Genomic DNA, 21,793 nt, shown 5'->3' with positions numbered 1-21,793 from the left:
GAGAACATAATGCTGGAATAATAGTTGCATACTCTAAATCACTGGGTCTTATGCATTATGATGAAAAATACTATTTTTACAGATTCTCACTCATGCGGACCCAGAGGAGCACCATTGCAAAATGATAATGGAAAAGCATGTGTCATACAATGCGACACGATTGAAGAATTATATCGCATTACTCGAAGAGTCTTCAAAGCCAAAAATGAACAATTTACTATTCATTATATTGACGTTACAGTAAGTACATTAAAAGACGATCACTGAAATAACAAATTTATTACTATATAAGAAGCGTCAGAACTGTAAATGTTCTCATTCATAATTACATAATGGTTTCAAATCAAGCAAGCTGCACGCAAGTTAAAAAAACAGTACTACACAAACAACAGAGATAGTATCTTGAAAAGAAAAAAGAAAAGGTATTCAACCGACCAGGCATATCGAGAAGTAATAATTGAGAGAGCAAAACAAAACAGCAAGATGTGTTATCACAATGATGAAGATTATAGACATGCAAAAATTGAGACAGCCAAACAAAAGATCAAGGAGCGTTATCAAAATGATGAAGATTACAGAGAAGCAATAATTGAGCAGGCTAAATAAAACATCAAGGAGCGTTATCACAATGATAAACTTTATAGAGAAGCAACAACTGAGCAGGCTAGACAAAAGAGCAAGGAACAGTATGATAATGATGATGATTACCGAAACAAACATAAGAAAAAAGTTGCTATCAGAATAATGGGTAGATACTGGGGTGACAAAGGCTATAATGAAAAAATTAAATTCTCTGCGAGGTTGTACCGAAGAACGCATAAGGACAAAGGGAAAAATTACATTCAGAAATACAAGAAGATGGCAAAAATGCAGGCTGATCTTTGTAAATTGAGAAACATTTTACGCATGTTTTACCAGGATCACGAAAAGTATTCAAAATTACAGATTAAAATTCTCTTTGAAAGAGCGGATGCTGTTGAAAAGTCGGCTAGAAATGCTTTGGCAAAGCTTCATAGTAATATCCAAAAGAAATGTTGTCAGTTTAATGATATAATAAAGATCAAACTCTTCCCTATACTAACTTGCATACGCAATTATAATAAAGAACGAACTCTTGCCCTTAGTTACCTATATCTTGTCAAATTAGCTAATTAATTTCACCTGATTTTGTTTTAAAAATAATTACCACACCGGGATTCGAACCCAAGCTAATTGGTTGAAAGACAACTATCCTAAGCCACTAGACCATATGAGATACATGTAGAAAGCTAATTACAAGTGGCAGCTACTACAACATTCTGCCTAAACGGGATATTTTTTTTTCTTTTTTTCTTTTTTCTTTCTTTTCCATAGATAGCTTGGCACTGGAACATCGTAGAGAGTTGTTCAATGGCTCATTTTAAAAGAAATTAATTGGGTTAAAAATCTATAGTAACTAAAATAAATTATTTCTAAAAGAGAATAAATTTTTCCACCAAAAACTGCATTTTCGATGTCTTTTCACACTGCAGTCTTTCAAACATAATCGTATACCAGCGGTAAGATTTGAACCCACGCCTCCGAAGAGACTGGTGGCTAACACCAGTGCCTTGGACCACTCGGCCAGGCTGCCTCTCATAAATAATATATATGTGAATCTGGGTTGCAGCAGTAGCTAGCAACCAAGCAAGAGACGACCAGTCCAATGCTAAGAAATATAAAAACCCAAAACTCCTAAAAATAGAGTAAGATCAAAACAAATCCGGGTTGCAGCGGTAGCTAGCAACCTAGTAAGAGACGTTTCACGTCCAATGTTAAGAAATATAAAAACCCATATTCCTAACAAAGGAGTCAGATCAAAACAAAAAGTACACCATTAGAACCGCATTGTCCCAAACCCCTGTATAGTAAACTTTCAGTCCCTTGGCTTGAACAGCAAAGGAAATATATTAGCTTGAAAATCAAGAAAAGTGGCAGCCACTACAACATTCTGCCTAAACGGGATATTTTTTTCTTTTTTCTTTCTTTTCCACAGATAGCTTGGCACTGGAACATCGTAGAGAGTTGTTCAATGGCTCATTTTAAAGGAAATTAATTGGGTTAAAAACCTTTTGTAACTAAAATAAATTATTTCTAAAAGAGAATACATTTTTCCACCAAAAACTGTATTTTTGATGTCTTTTCACACTGCAGTCTTTCAAACATAATCGTATACCAGCGGTAAGATTTGAACCCACGCCTTCGAAGAGACTGGTGGCTAACACCAGTGCCTTGGACCACTCGGCCAGGCTGCCTCTCATAATTTGGGTTGCAGCAGTAGCTAGCAACCTAGTAAGAGACGATCAGTCCAATGCTAAGAAATATAAAAACCCAAAACTCCTAAAAATAGTTTAAGATCAAAACAAAAGTACATCATTAGAACTACCTTGTCTGAAACCTTACTAGATAAATAATGAATGTCGTCATAGTTTTATATTAGAGCTATGACGTGAATAGAAAAACACGATATTATGTTGTGGTTTCTGAAGACGTCATGAAATAATATCATTGCGCCATGACGTCATGAAATAAAATCATTACGCCGTGACGTCATAATTACTACTTAAGAACGACAAAGATGTAAATGGTCTCATTCGTGAATTACATAATGGTTTCAATCAAGCAAGCGGCACGCAAGTTAAAAAACAGTACTACACAGACAACAGAGATAGTATCTTAAAAAGTGAAAAGCAAAGGTATTCAACCGACCAGGCGTATCGAGAAGTAAAAATTGAGAGAGCAAAACAAAACAGCAAGATGTGTTATCACAATGATGAATATTATAGACATGCGAAAATTGAGACAGCCAAACAAAAGATCAAGGAGGGTTATCACAATGATGAAGATTACTGAATCAAATATAAGAAAAAAGAAAAGCAAAGGTATTCAACCAACCAGGTGTATCGAGAAGTAAAAATTGAGACAGCCAAACAAAACATCAAGGAGCGTTACTGGGGTGACAAAAGCTATAATGGAATCCGGGTTGCAGCGGTAGCTAGCAACCTAGTAAGAGACTTATAATTAAGGACGACCTTTTGCCTAACCAAATTTTATATGCTACTTAATTATAGTATAGGTTATTAATTCAACAGATAGCTTGGCAGTGGAACATCGTAGAGTTCAATGGCTCATTTTAAAGGAATTAATGGGGTTAAAAACCTCTTGTAATTAAAACAAATTATTTTTATTACATTAAGAAATTTTAATTATGTTCCTTAAGAAATCATCATAAGTACAGTAAGGTGCAATAAAGAACGAACTCTAACCTATAGTAACTGAAAGGTGTGTATGGGAGTTACAGTAAATCCGGGTTGCAGCGGTAGATAGCAACTTAGTAAGAGACGATCACATCTAATAATAAGAAATATAAAAACCCATAGCTCCTGAAAAAAAAAGTCAGATCAAAACAAAAAGTACACCATTAGAACAGCCATGTCTCGAAAAGTGGCAGCTATTACAGCTTTCTGCCTAAACGGCATCTTTTTTTCTTTCTTCTTTCTTTTCCACAGATAGCTGGGCACTGGAACATCGTAGAGAATTGTTCACTGCCTCATTTTAAAGGAAATCTCTAGATCTAGTGTCATTTGTTAATTTTTTTTTATAGAATCAATTTTTTACGAAATACTTCTTTTTTTATGTACAATATTGATCAATGGCGTCATAGTCGTTGGATGTAGTTAGTATATAAAGGCTCGATCATCGAATCAAGCTGAAACTAAAGCTTAAGTAAAGGACAATTATGCCTCCATATATTCACAGTGATGTCTAATATTTTCCATTACATCTGTAAACTGTTCCACAGTTGCCGGTCCATACTCCATACCCTGGAAGTTTTTCATTAAAAATGCAGCAATGCAGCATTTATTATGCAGCATTGAAGTTTTGCCAAAGCATTTCTAGCCGACTTTTCAACAACACCCGCTCTTTCAGAGAGAATTTTAATCTGTAATTTTGAATATTATTCGTAATCCCGGTAAAACATTCGTAAAATATTTCTCAATTTACACAGATCAGCCTGCATTGTTGCCATCTTCTTGGACTTCTGAACATAATTTTTAACTATTATGTAAACTGCAAAAATATTTTATGATATCTGAGCAGTATTTTTAATCTTTTCATTCCAATTAACAAAATACCTGAAAATTTAAAATTAGTTTCATTTCTTGTTAGGTTATTGGTACTTGATATGAGTCTTAAGAAATGTTAATTGTTTAGTAATAAGATGCCTTCTAAGCGATTTATACATAATTTAAAAAAAAAACAGGACTATCCAGAGATATCCAGAAACAAGCTATCCAGAGATAGCTTGGCACTGGAACATCGTAGAGAGTTGTTCAATGGCTCATTTTAAAGGAAATTAATTGGGTTAAAAATCTATAGTAACTAAAATAAATTATTTCTAAAACAGGATAAATTTTTCCACCAAAAACTGCATTTTTGATGTCTTTTCACACTGCAGTCTTTCAAACAACATAATCCGGGTTGCAGCGGTAGCTAGCAACCTAGTAAGAGACGATCACGTCCAATGTTAAGAAATATAAAAACCCATAGTTCCTAAAAAAAGGAGTCAGCTCAAAACAAAAAGTACACCATTAGAACCGCCTTGTCCGAAACCCCTATATAGGGAACTTTCAGTCCCTTGGCTTGAACAGCAAGGGAAATATATTGGCTTGAAAATCAAGAAAAGTGGCAGCTACTACAGCATTCTGCCTAAACGGCATCTTTTTTTCTCTTTTTTTGATAGCTTGGCACTGGAACATCGTAAAGAGTTGTTCAATGGCTCACTTTAAAGGAAATTAATTGGGTTAAAAATCTATAGTAACTAAAATAAATTATTTCTAAAAGAGAATAAATTTTTCCACCAAAAACTGCATTTTTGATGTCTTTTCACACTGCAGTCTTTCAAACATAATCATATACCAGCGGTAAGATTTGAACCCACGCCACCGAAGAGACTAGTGGCTAACACCAGTGCCTTGGACCACTCGGTCAGGCTGCCTCTCATAAATAATATATATGTGAATCTGGGTTGCAGCAGCTGCTAGCAACCTAGCAAGAGACAATCAGTCCAATGCTAAGAAATATAAAAACCCAAAACTCCTAAAAATAGAGTAAGATCAAAACAAAAGTACATCATTAGAACTACCTTGTCTGAAACCTTACTAGATAAATAATGAATGTCGTCATAGTTTTATATTAGAGCTATGACGTGAATAGAAATCCGGGTTGCAGCGGTAGCTAGCAACCTAGTAAGAGACGATCACGTCCAATTTACAATAAAGAACGACCTCTTGCCTATACTAAATTATATAGGCCACTTAACTATAGTATATGTTAGTAATTCAACTGATAGCTTCGCACTGGAACATCGTAGAGAGTTGTTCAATGGTTCATTTTAAAGGAAATTAATGGGGTTAAAAACTTTCTGTAATTAAAACAAATTATTTTTATTACAATTACATTAAAGGACGAGCTATAGCCCATGGTAACTGGAATCCGGGTTGCAATAGTAGCTTGAAACCTGTCCGGTTTGTAACCTAGCAACTTAGTAAGAGACGATTAGGCCCCACAGACAAAATGAAATTGTTACATTAAAGAACGATTATTGGAATAAAAAACTATTGCCTAAATTGGACTTAGTTAGCTACTTTAACGTTTGAGGTTCGTCTCTTGCTATTTCAAAGAAGAAAAAGCCTTAGGCTTTTTCCTGTTTGTAATTAGGTGTATATTCTATAAGGGAAATATATTGGCTTGAAAATCAAGAAAATTGACTTTAACCACGTTATTTTCCACAAACGGCATATTTTTTTAATTTACAGTAAAGAACAATTTTGACCGTAAACTCTAGTTTTTTGCAAGAAAATTATGAAAAATACAATTCTCTGGTTCAAATGTGAAACTTAAGTCTATTTTAAGATAAAAAAATATAACCGGTTCTATATAGTCTGAGCTATTAAAGGTTTTCGACCGTAAACACTAGTTTTTTGTAAGAAAATTGTGGAAAATACAATTCGTTGGCTCATAGGTGAAACTTAAGTCCTATTTTGGATCGATAAATAAAACTATTTCCGTAAAATCTGAGCTAATAAGGGTTTTTGACCGTAAGCTCTAGTTTTCTTGTAAGAAAATTATGGAAAATACAATTCTCTGGTTCAAATGTGAAGCTTAAGTCCATTTTTGGATCGAAAAATAAAACTATTTCCGTAAAATTACATAAAGGCTCGATCATCGAATTTAAGCTGAAACTAAGTAAAGGACAATTATGCTTCCATATATTCACAGTGATGTATAAGATTTCCCATTACATCTGTAAATTGTTCCACAGTTGCCGGTCCATACCTTGGAAGCTTTTCACTAAACGTGCAACATTTCTTTTTGATCCGGGTTGCAGCGATAGCTAGCAACCTAGTAAGAGACGATCACGTCTAATGCTAAGAAATATAAAAACATATAACTCCTAAAAAAAGAGTCAGATAAAAACAAAAAGTACACCATTAGAACCGCCTTATCCGAAACCCCTGTTTTGTAAAATGTCTGTCCCTTGGCTTGAACAGCAAGGGAAATATATAGGCTTGAAAATCAAGAAAAGTGGCAGCTACTACAACATTCTGCCTAAACGGGATATTTTTTTCTTTTTTCTTTGTTTCCAGAGATAGCTTGGCACTGGAACATCGTAGAGATTTGTTCAATAGCTCATTTTAAAGGAAATTAATTGGGTTAAAAATCTATAGTAACTAAAATAAATTATTTCTAAAAGAGAATAAATTTTTCCACCAAAAACTGCATTTTTGATGTCTTTTCACACTGCAGTCTTTCAAACATAATACCAGCGGTAAGATTTGAACCCACGCCTCCGATGAGACTGGTGGCTAGCACCAGTGCCTTGGACCACTCGGCCAGGCTGCCTCTCATAAATAATATATATGTTAATTTGGGTTGCAGCAGTAGCTAGCAACCTAGTAAGAGACGATCAGTCCAATGCTAAGAAATATAACAAAACTCCTAAAAATAGAGTCAAATCAAAACAAAAGTACACCATTAGAACTACCTTGTCTGAAACCCTACTAGATAAATAATGAATGTCATCATAGTTTTAAATTAGAGCTATAACGTGAATAGAAAAACACGAAATTATATTGTTGTTTCTGAAGACGTCATAAAATTTACATAAAGGATCGATATCATAATTAGGGATTATGTAAGTTTTATCAGGATCATGGCTGTAGAGATGGCCGAAACCTAGTAAAGAACAAACCATGCCATATATTAGACTTAAGTAGTCCAGGTTGCAGCGGTAGCTAGCAACCTAGTAAGAGACGATCACATCCAATGTTGAGAAATATAAAACCCATAACTCCTATAAAAAGTCCGATCAAAACAAAAAGTACACCATTAGAACTGACATGTCTGAAACCCCTGTATAGGAAACTTTCTGTCATTTGGCTAGAACAGCAAGGGAAATACATTTCCCTTGCTAGCAAACTGGCAAACTAAGAATTAAAGCTGTAATGATCTGACTCTATTTTTAGGAGTTCTGGGTTTTTATATTTCTTAGCATTGGACTGATCGTCACTTACTAGGTTGCTAGCTACTGCTGCAACCCGGATTCACATATATAGTTATGAGAAGCAGCGTGGCCGAGTGGTTCAAGGCGCTGGTGTTAGCCACCAGTCTCTTCGGAGACGTGGGTTCAAATCTTACCGCTGGCATACGATTATGATTTATGTACAAAAATCAAATATCTTTGAAAAGTCTGCAGTATGAAAAGACATTAAAAATGCAGGTTTTAGTAGAAAAATTTGTTCTCTTTTAGAAATAATTTATTGTAGTTACAAAAGATTTTTAACCCAGTTAATTTCCTTTAAAATGATCCATTGAACAACTCACTACTATGTTCCAGTGCCAAGTTATCTGTGGAAAAGAAAGAAAAGAAAAAAAAATGCCGTTTATGCAGAATGTTGTAGTAGCTGCCACTTCTCTTGATTTTCAAGCCAATATATTTCCCTTGCTGTCCAAGCCTTTTTTAGGAGCTTTTTTAGAGAGTTGTTCAATAGCTCATTTTAAAGGAAATTAATTGGGTTAAAAATCATTAGTAACTAATATAAATTATTCCTAAAAGAGTATAAATTTTTCCACGAAAAACTACATTTTTGATGTCTTTTCATGCTGCAGTCTTTTCAAAGATATTTGATTTTTGTACATAAATCACAATTGTATACCAGCGGTAAGATTTGGACCCACGCCTCCGAAGAGACTGGTGGCTAACACCAGCACCTTGGACGACAAGGCCAGGCTGCCTCTCATAACTATATACGTGAATCCGGGTTGCAGCAGTAGCTAGCAACCTAGTAAGAGATGATCAGTCCAATGCTAAGAAATATAAAAACCCAGAACTCCTAAAAATAAACTCAGAGCAAAACAAAAGTACATCATTAGAATTGCATTAAAGATCGAACTTTAGTCCATAGTCACAGCAAGGAACAAACTTCAGCCCATAGTAACTAAGATAAGATTATAATTTAAGACTCAAACAAGTAATTTGTTTGCTTTGATATAAAATACTGGTAGCGGTGGGATTCGAACCCACACCTCCAAAGAGACTGGTGGCTAACACCAGCTTCTTAGACCCCTTTGCTTGGCTGCAACGTCATACAAGGTTATATTTGATTTTACATAAATCTGAATAGCTTTCCGGGTTGCAGCGGTAACTATGTTATAATAAAGAACGAACTCTTGCCTATACTAATCCGGGTTGCAGCGGCGGCTAGCAACCTAGTAAGAGACAATCACGTCCAATGTTAAGAAATATAAAAACCGATAACTCCTAAAAAAAAGAGTCAGATCAAAACAAAATGTACACCATTAGAGCCGCCTTGTCCGAAACCCCTATAAAGGAAACTTACCGCCCTTTGGCTTGAATAACAAAGAAAATATATTGGCTTGAAAATCAAGAAATTTGACTTTAACCACGTTATTCTCCACAATCGGGATATTTAGCATGGGACTGATCGTCTCTTACTAGGTTGCTAGCTACTGCTGCAACCCAAATTATAAGAGGCAGCCTGGCCGAGTGGTCCAAAACACTGGTGTTAGCCACCAGTCTCTTTGGAGGCGTGGGTTCAAATCTTACCGCTGGTATACGATTATGTTTGAAAGACTGTAGTGTGAAAAGACATCAAAAATGCAGTTTTTGGTCATGGCGAATAATATCATGGCGCAATGATATTATTTCATGACGTCTTCAGAAACCCCAACATAATATCGTGTTTTTCTATTCACGTCATAGCTCTAATATAAAACTATGACGACATTCATTATTTATATAGTAAGTTTTCAGACAAGGTAGTTCTAATGATATACTTTTGTTTTGATCTGACTCTATTTTTAGGAGTTTTGGGTTTTTATATTTCTTAGCATTGGACTGATCGTCTCTTGATAGGTTGCTAGCTACTGCTGCAACCCAGATTAACATATATATTATTTATGAGAGGCAGCCTGGCCGAGTGGTCCAAGGCACTGGTGTTAGCCACCAGTCTCTTCGGAGGCGTGGGTTCAAATCTTACCGCTGGTATAATGTTTGAAATACTGCAGTGTGAAAAGACATCGAAAATGCAGTTTTTTTTGGAAAAATTTATTCTCTTTTAGAAATAATTTATTTTAGTTACTATAGATTTTTAACCCAATTAATTTCCTTTAAAATGAGCCATTGAAAAACTATCTACGATGTTCCAGTGCCAAGCTATCTGTGGATACAAAAAAAAAATATCCCTTTTAGGCAGAATGTTGTAGTAGATGCCACTTTTCTTGATTTTCAAGCCAATATATTTCCCTTGCTGTTCAAGCCAAGGGACAAAAAGTTTACTTTACAGGCACCATAAATATTTTTGCAGTTTAAATAATAAGTTTAGTGATTCTGGACTGAAAACTAAAATAATTGCAATTATGAGACAATAATATGGAGATATGTACTTTACGGGTTACAGGATACAATAATAAATTTGAACTGAGATGAAAAAAAAAATTCTTCCAGGAGACAAAAAGCAAAACTAATTTTAGAATTTTCATGTATTTTTGTTGTTTAAATTAAAAAATTACTATTACTGATTAGGCATCATAAATATTTTTGCAGTTTACATAATAATTTTAGCGATTAAGCCAAAAAAGAAAATTTTGGTTCCAGGAGTTTCGGTTACTATTGAGACAAGTAGCTATTATTACTATAGAGTTCATTACATGGACTGTTTTATTGCTTCAAAATTCAAATATCTTTGAAAAGACTGCAGTATGAAAATACATCAAAAATGCAATTTTTTTGACAAAATTGATTCTACTTTAAAAAGTATTTTATTTTTAAATACAAAAGTGACTAGATGTTGCAATTTCCTTTAAAATGAGCTATTATACAGCTCTCTATGATTTTCCAGTGCCCAGCTAGCTGAGCAGAAAGAAAAAGCGGAAAGAAAAAAATATCCCGTTTGTGGAGAATAACGTGGTAAAAGTCAATTTTCTTGATTTTCAAGCCAATATATTTTCTTTGTTATTCAAGCCAAAGGGAGGTAAGTTTCCTTTATAGAGGATTCGGACAAGGCGGTTCTAATGGTGTACTTTTTGTTTTGATCTGACTCTTTTTTTAGGAGTTGGGGGGTTTTATATTTCTTGACATTGGAGGTGATCGTCTCTTACTAGGTTGCTAGCTACCGCTGCAACCCGGATAATGGTGTACTTTTTGTTTTGATCTGACTCTTTTTTTAGGAGCTACGGGTTTTTATATTTCTTAACATTGGAGGTGATCTCTTACTAGGTTGCTAGCTACCGCTGCAACCCGGATATAAAAAATAAACTATTTTAAAATCGTGTCCTTGAAATCCTAGGAGGCGCAGTGGATAGTGTGTTGGAGTTCTGCTCCAAAGGTCACAGATTCAAATCCTGCCGAAGGCAATTTTCATAGATTTGTCTTTTTAAGCTTTTATTAATAACTACTCCATGACATCCTCTTGACTGAAACATTTTATGATGAACTATGTCGATCCTTTATGTACTTTTGATGCATCGATCGGTATCAGAATTCTGTTTTTTAGAGTTTCGGTTACTATTGAGACGATTCACTCTTACTAAACAGTTCGTTATCAAGAACTGTTTGATAGATATATAGAACATAGAAAACAAGCAAGGGAACTTACTAAATTCTTTTCGACACTTTGTTGGACTTGTTCAGGACTCTCATGAGCATAAATCCTCGATATCCTTAAAACATAAACTCCATTGCATGATTACCATTAAACTTTGTCATTTTCTGACGGCAGTGATTGCAAGTCTTCATTTATTTGAAGTACCATTCTCTCCACGAAAACCTTCAAGTCAGACTTCCTACTTTCACAAGCTGCGATAACTTCTGAATGATTAGGTGAATTTTCAGAATCAGTGTCCATCACACATTTATTTGAAATAAGGCTGAAAGCAAAAACAAACATACCACAATGGCGAGCTGCAACCACTTCTGGTATAGTGGACATTCCTACAGCATTAATATTTGATGTATTTAGTAGCATTTGGCATTCAGACGGTGTCTCATATGCTGGACCACCATTCATGCAATAAACACCTTCGTGAATATTTTCCTTCAAGCCAATTTCGCTACCAATTTTTAGTGCATATTCACGATATTTTTTATTGTACGCACCTTGCATTGAGGGGAATCGAGTGCCAAATTTGTTATCATTTGGACCGACCAATGGAGATCTTCCAGCTAACCCCGGCATGCTTATATGGTCTTTTATTATCATTATGTCGCCAATTTTGTGATTGGACATTAAACCACCAGCAGCATTGCTAATGATCAAACTCTTAACTCCCATTACGTGCAAGACTCGAACCGGTAAAGCGCACTTCCAAGTCGGGTATCCTTCATACGGATGAAATCTACCTTGCATACACACAACTGGGACATTTTTAAGCAGCCCTATTACCATTTGGCCCTTATGCCCTACAACGGTTGAAACAGGGAAATGGGGTATATTTTTGTAATGAATGGTGGTTTTATTTTCTAATAAGTTTCCAAGTTCACTTAACCCAGAGCCACAAATAATTCCTATCTGGCACCTGTACTTCGTTTTAGATAACAAAAAATCAGCAATAGCTTTGATCTCATCATAATTAAGAGGGGATTCTTCAACAAGAGGAGTTTGCCGTAGATGATTCCAAATATTGGTTATCAAGTTTTTCAGCTGAGAAGAAAAGCTCATAAAAATCTCATTTGCATTGTCTAAATATTTTTTCATTGTTTCAAATAACGTTACTATTGCTTTATATTGAAACCACGCATCAAGTATCAAAAACCTATCAAAAATAAAAACTAATTTTAAAATTTTCTTATATTTTTCTAGTTTTAGTTAAAAAATTAGAATCATTGCTCAGACACCATAAATATTTTTGGAGTTTACATAATAACTTTAGTCATCCATAAAATAAAATTATTCCATTTGAAATTTTCAGGAATTAATCTAGTTTCAATTAAACAATCAGTTTTTTGTTAAAACTCTAAAGAACCTAATGTATATAATATAACTATATCTACATGCTTTTGATTAAGTTAATAACATTGATTTGATCTTTGTAAGTAAGATGATGTTAATATAATTTGCTATTACAGTGTTGTACAGTGTTGTATCCATAAAGTAATGTATTTTTTAGGATTGGATGTGATCGTCTGTTACTAGGTTGCAAGCTACCGCTGCATCCCAGATCAAGTTGCGTATATAAGTTAGTATAGGCAAGAGTTCATTATATATTATTATAAAATTTTGTTTCATGGATTGCTAAAGTTATTATGTAAAATGCAAAAGTATATATGGTGTCTGAGCAATGATTTTTATTCTTTAATTAAAACTAGAAAAATGCCTGAAAATTTCAAAATTAATTAGTATTTTCGATAGGTTCTTACTACTCAAAACGTGATAATCTAAGGAGGTGTGAGCAAACATAGCTATAAATATATTATGGTCTCAAGAGAATAAAGTAATTTAAGATAAACTTCATTAATCAAATATCTTATTTTATTCTACATGGGCTAGCGATTAGGATAACTGGCTCTCACCCAGTTGGCTGGAGTTTGATTCCCGGTACGGAAAAATTTTACAAATGATTACTTAAGGAATATAATTAAAATAATCATCTATATAATAATTCCTTTTATTACTTCAGTTACTATGGGCTACAGTTCATTCCTTAATGTAACATAATATAAATACTGTAATCTTAACTATAGTGAAGTTGCGTATGCAAGTTAGTATAGGGAAGAGTTCGATCTTTATTATAATTCCCTTCTCGATACCCCTGATCCGTAAGATACCTCTGTTTTGCTCTGTCATATTTCATTTTCTTAAATCCTGGATCACAAGACATCTTAGTAGCAATCCTTACGCGTGCTCGAGCTTTATTGCGTTTGGTGGCATTTTTATCTCTTTTAAATAAACTTTTCTGATATTTCAGGATGTTAGCTTTATTTTTTGTGTAGTAAAGTTTTCTATTATTAGAAATTTGGATTTTTCTTTTTTGATATTTTTTTTTGTTATTATTTATTTTTTTCAAATCGAGTTAGACAATATTTTTTAAAGTTTTAAAATTATTAATAACACAAAATCCCGTGTAGATTATATAAAACCTATCATAAAACAAAACTTATTTTAAAATTTTCAGGTATTTATCTTGTTTGAATTACAAAATTAGTATTATTGGTTAGACACCATAAATATTTTTGCAGTTTACATAATAAGTTTAGTGATTCTGGACTGAAAACTAAAATAATTGCAATTATGAGACAATAATATGGAGATATGTACTTTACGGGTTACAAACCAAAAAAGCTTGGTTCCAGGATACAATAATAAATTTGAACTGAGATGAAAAAAAAATTTCTTCCAGGAGACAAAAAGCAAAACTAATTTTAGAATTTTCATGTATTTTTGTTGTTTAAATTAAAAAATTACTATTACTGATTAGGCATCATAAATATTTTTGCAGTTTACATAATAATTTTAGCGATTAAGCCAAAAAAGAAAATTTTGGTTCCAGGAGTTTCGGTTACTATTGAGACAAGTAGCTATTATTACTATAGAGTTCATTACATGGACTGTTTTATTGCTTCAAAATTCAAATATCTTTGAAAAGACTGCAGTATGAAAATACATCAAAAATGCAATTTTTTTGACAAAATTGATTCTACTTTAAAAAGTATTTTATTTTTAAATACAAAAGTGACTAGATGTTGCAATTTCCTTTAAAATGAGCTATTATACAGCTCTCTATGATTTTCCAGTGCCCAGCTAGCTGAGCAGAAAAAAAAAGCGGAAAGAAAAAATATCCCGTTTGTGGAGAATAACGTGGTAAAAGTCAATTTTCTTGATTTTCAAGCCAATATATTTTCTTTGTTATTCAAGCCAAAGGGCGATAAGTTTCCTTTATAGAGGATTCGGACAAGGCGGTTCTAATGGTGTAGTTTTTGTTTTGATCTGACTCTTTTTTTAGGAGTTGGGGGGTTTTATATTTCTTGACATTGGAGGTGATCGTCTCTTACTAGGTTGCTAGCTACCGCTGCAACCCGGATTTAAAATAAGCATAAAAATCCAATTCTTTTGATGTAACTATTGGTATCATAATTCCGTTTTTTAGAGTTTCTGTTACTATCGAGACCAGTCGCTCTTACTATACAGTTCATTACCACGAACTATTTGATATATGATTACAAACAGGAAAAGCCTACGGTTTTTTCTTCTTTGAAATATTAAGAGACAAACTTCAAACAATGAAGTAGGTTACAAAGTCCGATGTATACAATGGTTTGTTATTACAATGATCGTCTTTTAATGTAAAATTAAATAAAAAAAACAAGTTTTTAAACTGAAAGTAGTGAGCGACATTAAAACTTAAAACGAACAGAAATTATTCCGTATATGAAAGCGGCTGTCCCCTACCCAACGCCTCGATCTTCACGCTAATTTTTTTATTTTTTTAAAAAATAAAGGTGTATGACAGAGTCAAACTTTAGCGTAAAGAGCGAGGCGTCAAGGTGGGGACAACCCTTTTCATATACGGAATAATTTCTGTTCGTTTTAAGTTTTAATGTCACTACTTACTTTCAGTTTAAAAAACTTGTTTTGTTTTATTTAATTTCTGATCGTTTTTTAGTTAATGCAGCTTTTATTTGCATAAAAATTTTACTTTTCTTTTGCTAAATGGATGTCTTTACAATTTAACTTACGTAACTAACTTCTATATTCGTATATTTTTCTTATGGCAAAAAATATAAAGTTGCAGATTTTTGCAGATATGAGCTTGAAACCTATGTAATAGGGTTTTCTGATACGCTGAATCTGACGGTGTGATTTTCATTAAAATTCTGTCACTTGTAGGGGATTTTTCCCCCCTCTTTAAAAAATCGATTAAATTTTCTCAGGCTCGTAGCCTTTGATGAGTTATACTAAACTTAATAAAATTTATATATTTAGAATCAGCATTATAAACACATTCTTTTGATACATTTATTGACATTAAAATTCCGTTTTTAAAAGTTTCGATTACTATTGAGCCGTATCGCTTGTTTTTTTTTTTTTTTTATTACGTATATGTTATTACGTATATGAGGGGGTTCTCCCCTTAGTCAATACCACGCTCTTTACGTTAAGAGTTAAAAAAATTTTGATTCACAAACCCCTGAATCACAAAGGCCATTTAATTAGAATAGATAGCTCTTTTGAAAGTACTAAAAAAACTGTAGCGTAAAGAGCGAGGTATTGACTTGGGGGAGAACCCCCTCACATACGTTATAATTTCTGTTCATTTTAAGTTCTAATATTCCTTCTTACATTTCAGTTCAAAAAACTTGTTTTTTTTATTTAATTTCTGATCGTTTTTTAAATAATGCTTGGAAATCCGGCGCCCCCTTCATAGAAATTTCCCTTACCCCAAAGAAAAATCCTCCACGGAAATATTCTCCAGAGTAACCCCTCCTCTAGCCCCCTCCAGAAAAAATCCTTCCTGAAAATGGTTGTATACTTCCCAATAACCAATAAATAATGTTGGCAAGTCCGGCACCCCCTTCATGGCAATTTCCCTTCCCCCATGAAAACTTCCTTCATGAACAGATCCTCCAACATAACCACCGACCCACCCTTCCCTCCCACTACCAGAAAAAACTCCTAAAAACTTCTGTATACTTCCCAATAACCAATACTATGTTAACATTGGGTAAAGTTCATAACTTTTAGCCCTCCCTCTGGGAACTTCGGGGAATTAAGTCATCAAAAAAGACATGTCTATTATATATTCAACCATGCTGAACAAAATGGCTATCTCAAAATTTTGATTAAGTGACAGTGGGAAAAAATGATCCCGGGAGGGGGTCTAATTGTCCTCCATTTTTTTGGTAACTTAAAAAGCGCACTGCAAATTTTGATTTCCATTCCAATGAGCCCTGTCACGATATTTTAGGACCACTGGGTCGATACAATCACCCTAGAGAAAAAAAAAAAAAAAAACAAACAAACAAACAAACAAATAAACACGCATCTGTGATATTTCTTTTGACAAAAAATGCAAAATTCCGCATTTTTGTAGATAGGATCTTGAAACCTCTACAGTAAGGTTTTCTGATACTCTGAATATGATGGTGTCAATTTAATTAAGGTTCTATAATTTTTAGAGGTTCTGCCCCCCTTTTTTCGAAAATCAGCCAAATTTTCTCAGGCGTGTAACTTTTGATGGGTAGCAATAAACTTGATGAAAGTTATATAATTGAAATCAGCATTGAAATTTGATTCTTTTAATATATCTATTGGCATCAAAAACTCGTTTTCTAGAGTTTCGGTTACAATTGAGCCGGGTTGCTCCGTATTTACAGTTCGTTACCACGAACTGTTTGATAAAGAAAGGCAAATAAACACGAATCCGTGATCTTTCTTCTGACAAAAAAAAAAAATACAAAATTACACGTTTTTGCAGATAGGAGCTTGAAACTTCTACAGTAGGGTTCTGTAATACGCAGAATCTGATGGTTTGATTTTCATTAAGTTTCTATGATTTTAGTTTTTTTTTCCTTTTTTCGAAAATATAGGTAAATATTCTCAGGCTCGTAACTTTTGATGGGTATAACTAAACTTGATGAAACCTACCTATTCAAAATCAGCATAAAAATCCAATTCTTATGGACCTTTTCATTTTTATTATGAGATGTTATCGTCTGTTACTAGGTTGCAAGCTACCGCTGCAACCCGGATTGAATTTTTTAAAAATAAATATGTTTTGCATCATCATATATATAATGATTCTTTATGACACTTTGGTTACTATGGACTACAGATGGTTCCTTAATGTAATATAGGCAAGAGTTCGTTCTTTATCCGGGTTGCAGCGGTAGCTAGCAACCTAGTAAGAGACGATCACCTCCAATGTCAAGAAATATAAAACCCCCCAACTCCTAAAAAGAGTCAGATCAAAACAAAAAGTACACCATTAGAACCGCCTTGTCCGAATCCTCTATAAAGGAAACTTACCGCCCTTTGGCTTGAAGAACAAAGAAAATATATTGGCTTGAAAATCAAGAAAATTGACTTTTACCACGTTATTCTCCACAAACGGGATATTTTTTTCTTTCCGCTTTTTTTTCTGCTCAGCTAGCTGGGCACTGGAAAATCATAGAGAGCTGTATAATAGCTCATTTTAAAGGAAATTGCAACATCTAGTCACTTTTGTATTTAAAAATAAAATACTTTTTAAAGTAGAATCAATTTTGTCAAAAAAATTGCATTTTTGATGTATTTTCATACTGCAGTCTTTTCAAAGATATTTGAATTTTGAAGCAATAAAACAGTCCATGTAATGAACTCTATAGCAATAATAGCTACTTGTCTCAATAGTAACCGAAACTCCTGGAACCAAAATTTTCTTTTTTGGCTTAATCGCTAAAATTATTATGTAAACTGCAAAAATATTTATGATGCCTAATCAGTAATAGTAATTTTTTAATTTAAACAACAAAAATACATGAAAATTCTAAAATTAGTTTTGCTTTTTGTCTCCTGGAAGAAATTTTTTTTTCATCTCAGTTCAAATTTATTATTGTATCCTGGAACCAAGCTTTTTTTGGTTTGTAACCCGTAAAGTACATATCTCCATATTATTGTCTCATAATTGCAATTATTTTAGTTTTCAGTCCAGAATCACTAAACTTATTATGTAAACTGCAAAAGTATTTATGGTGTCTAACCAATAATACTAATTTTGTAATTCAAACAAGATAAATACCTGAAAATTTTAAAATTAGTTTTGTTTTATGCTAGGTTTTAGATACTCGACACGGGATTTTGTGTGCTTAATAATTTTAAACCTTGAAAAAATATGGTCTCACGCGAGTGGAAAAAAAGAAAGAATAACCAAAAACAATATCAAAATAGTTTATTATAATAAAGATCAAACTCTTCCCTATACTAACTTGCATAGGCAACTTCACTATAGTGAAGATTACAGTATTTATATCATAGATCATTATAAATTATAAAAGGTTCGAATGTTCGAAGATTATAGAGTTAAAAATTTTCCCACACCGGGAATCGAACCCGAGCCTCTTAAGTGAAAGTTAACTATCCTAGCCACTAGACCAAATGGGACCAGAAAGAATTATGATTTAAGAACCATATGCATATTATTATTTCACCATACCAATTATAATAAGGCCAAAACAAAATCGTCGACTTGCAATCCGGGTTGCATATAATCCGGGTTGCAGCGGTAGCTAGCAACCTAGTAAGAGACGATCACCTCCAATGTCAAGAAATATAAAACCCCCCAACTCCTAAAAAAAGAGTCAGATCAAAACAAAAAGTACACCATTAGAACCGCCTTGTCCGAATCCTCTATAAAGGAAACTTACCGCTCTTTGGCTTGAAGAACAAAGAAAATATATTGGCTTGAAAATCAAGAAAATTGACTTTTACCACGTTATTCTCCACAAACGGGATATTTTTTTCTTTCCGCTTTTTTTTTCTGCTCAGCTAGCTGGGCACTGGAAAATCATAGAGAGCTGTATAATAGCTCATTTTAAAGGAAATTGCAACATCTAGTCACTTTTGTATTTAAAAATAAAATACTTTTTAAAGTAGAATCAATTTTGTCAAAAAAATTGCATTTTTGATGTATTTTCATACTGCAGTCTTTTCAAAGATATTTGAATTTTGAAGCAATAAAACAGTCCATGTAATGAACTCTATAGCAATAATAGCTACTTGTCTCAATAGTAACCGAAACTCCTGGAACCAAAATTTTCTTTTTTGGCTTAATCGCTAAAATTATTATGTAAACTGCAAAAATATTTATGATGCCTAATCAGTAATAGTAATTTTTTAATTTAAACAACAAAAATACATGAAAATTCTAAAATTAGTTTTGCTTTTTGTCTCCTGGAATTATAGTAAAGAACGAACTCTAGCCCATAGTAAATGAAATATTAAGATATTATCACTTAAGATCCATGTCACAGCCGTAGCTAGCAACATAGCAAGAGAGGATTACGTCTAATACTAAGAAATGTAATATTTCTGGGTTGCAAGGTAGCTAGTTGCATAAAGGCTCGATCATCAAATTTAAGCTGAAACTAAGTAAAGGACAATTATGGCTCCATATATTCACAGTGATGTATAAGATTTCCCATTACATCTATAAACTGTTCCACAGTTGCCGGTCCATACCTTGGAAGCTTTTCACTAAACATGCAACATTTCTTTTGGATATTACTATGAAGTTTTGCGAAAGCATCTCTAGCTGACTTTTCAACAAAATCTATTCTTTCAGAGATAATTTTAATCTTTAATTTTGAATATTTTTCGTAATCCCGGTAAAACATTCGTAAAATTTTTCTCAATTTACAAAGATCAGCCTGTGCGTTCTTTGCATCTTGTGTAAACTTGTGTATCCATGGTATCCGAGCAATAGTTACAATAAAAGACGATCATTGGAATAACAAAAAATTGCATACATTGGAATTAGCTAGCTACTTGATTTTTTGAGACTCGTCTCTTACTATTTCAAAGAAGAAAAAGCAGTAGGCTTTTTCCTGTGTGTAATCAGTTTATTGTCATAGGCAGCGCATAGCACTGCCTGAGTAAAGAACGATGTAGGCACAATGTGTTTTTTTCTTCTTCAGTCAGGCACTTCGTATCGAAGGAGTTGTCGTATCCGGTTTGCAGCGATTTCCGGGTTGCAGCGGTAGCTAGCAACCTAGTAAGAGACGATCACCTCCAATGTCAAGAAATATAAAAACCCCCAACTCCTAAAAAAAGAGTCAGATCAAAACAAAAAGTACACCATTAGAACCGCCTTGTCCGAATCCTCTATAAAGGAAACTTACCTCCCTTTGGCTTGAATAACAAAGAAAATATATTGGCTTGAAAATCAAGAAAATTGACTTTTACCACGTTATTCTCCACAAACGGGATATTTTTTTCTTTCCGCTTTTTCTTTCTGCTCAGCTAGCTGGGCACTGGAAAATCATAGAGAGCTGTATAATAGCTCATTTTAAAGGAAATTGCAACATCTAGTCACTTTTGTATTTAAAAATAAAATACTTTTTAAAGTAGAATCAATTTTGTCAAAAAAATTGCATTTTTGATGTATTTTCATACTGCAGTCTTTTCAAAGATATTTGAATTTTGAAGCAATAAAACAGTCCATGTAATGAACTCTATAGTAATAATAGCTACTTGTCTCAATAGTAACCGAAACTCCTGGAACCAAAATTTTCTTTTTTGGCTTAATCGCTAAAATTATTATGTAAACTGCAAAAATATTTATGATGCCTAATCAGTAATAGTAATTTTTTAATTTAAACAACAAAAATACATGAAAATTCTAAAATTAGTTTTGCTTTTTGTCTCCTGGAAGAAATTTTTTTTTCATCTCAGTTCAAATTTATTATTGTATCCTGTAACCCGTAAAGTACATATCTCCATATTATTGTCTCATAATTGCAATTATTTTAGTTTTCAGTCCAGAATCACTAAACTTATTATTTAAACTGCAAAAATATTTATGGTGTCTAACCAATAATACTAATTTTGTAATTCAAACAAGATAAATACCTGAAAATTTTAAAATTAGTTTTGTTTTATGCTAGGTTTTAGATACTCGACACGGGATTTTGTGTGCTTAATAATTTTAAATCTTGAAAAAATATGGTCTCACGCGAGTGGAAAAAAAGAAAGAATAACCAAAAACAATATCAAAATAGAACAATCCAAATTTCTACTAATAGAAAACTTTACTACACAAAAAATAAAGCTAACATCCTGAAATATAAGAAAAGTTTATTTAAAAGAGATAAAAATGCCACCAAACGCAATAAAGCTCGAGCACGCGTAAGGATTGCTACTAAGATGTCTTGTGATCCAGGATTTAAGAAAATGAAATATGACAGAGCAAAACAGAGGTATCTTACGGATCAGGGGTATCGAGAAGGGAAAATTGAGACAGCGAAACAAAAGAGCAAGGAACGGTATGATAACGATATAGATTACCGAAACAAACATAAGAAAAAAGTTGCTACCAGAATAATGGGTAGATACTGGGGTGACAAAAGCTATAATGAAAAAATTAAATTCTCTGCGAGGTTGTACCGAAGAACGCATAAGGACAAAGGGAAAAATTACATTCAGAAATACAAGAAGATGGCAAAAATGCAGGCTGATCTTTGTAAATTGAGAAACATTTTACGCATGTTTTATCGGGATCA

At 33.3% G+C, this 21,793-nt stretch overlaps 1 pseudogene; it reads right to left on the bottom strand.

The window, feature by feature from the left end:
• Positions 1 to 11,294: 11,294 nt before the first annotated feature.
• LOC148940147 (purine nucleoside phosphorylase pseudogene) lies at positions 11,295 to 12,296 on the bottom strand (annotated as a pseudogene).
• Positions 12,297 to 21,793: the final 9,497 nt, after the last annotated feature.

The sequence above is a fragment of the Artemia sp. Qi Xiang Cuo genome, chromosome 20 (genome assembly GCF_049724085.1).
Source record: "Artemia sp. Qi Xiang Cuo chromosome 20, ASM4972408v1, whole genome shotgun sequence".
Classification (NCBI taxonomy): domain Eukaryota; kingdom Metazoa; phylum Arthropoda; class Branchiopoda; order Anostraca; family Artemiidae; genus Artemia; species Artemia sp. Qi Xiang Cuo.
Note: the sequence above shows the minus strand (reverse complement) of the source record. Positions and strands in the feature narration are given on the sequence as shown.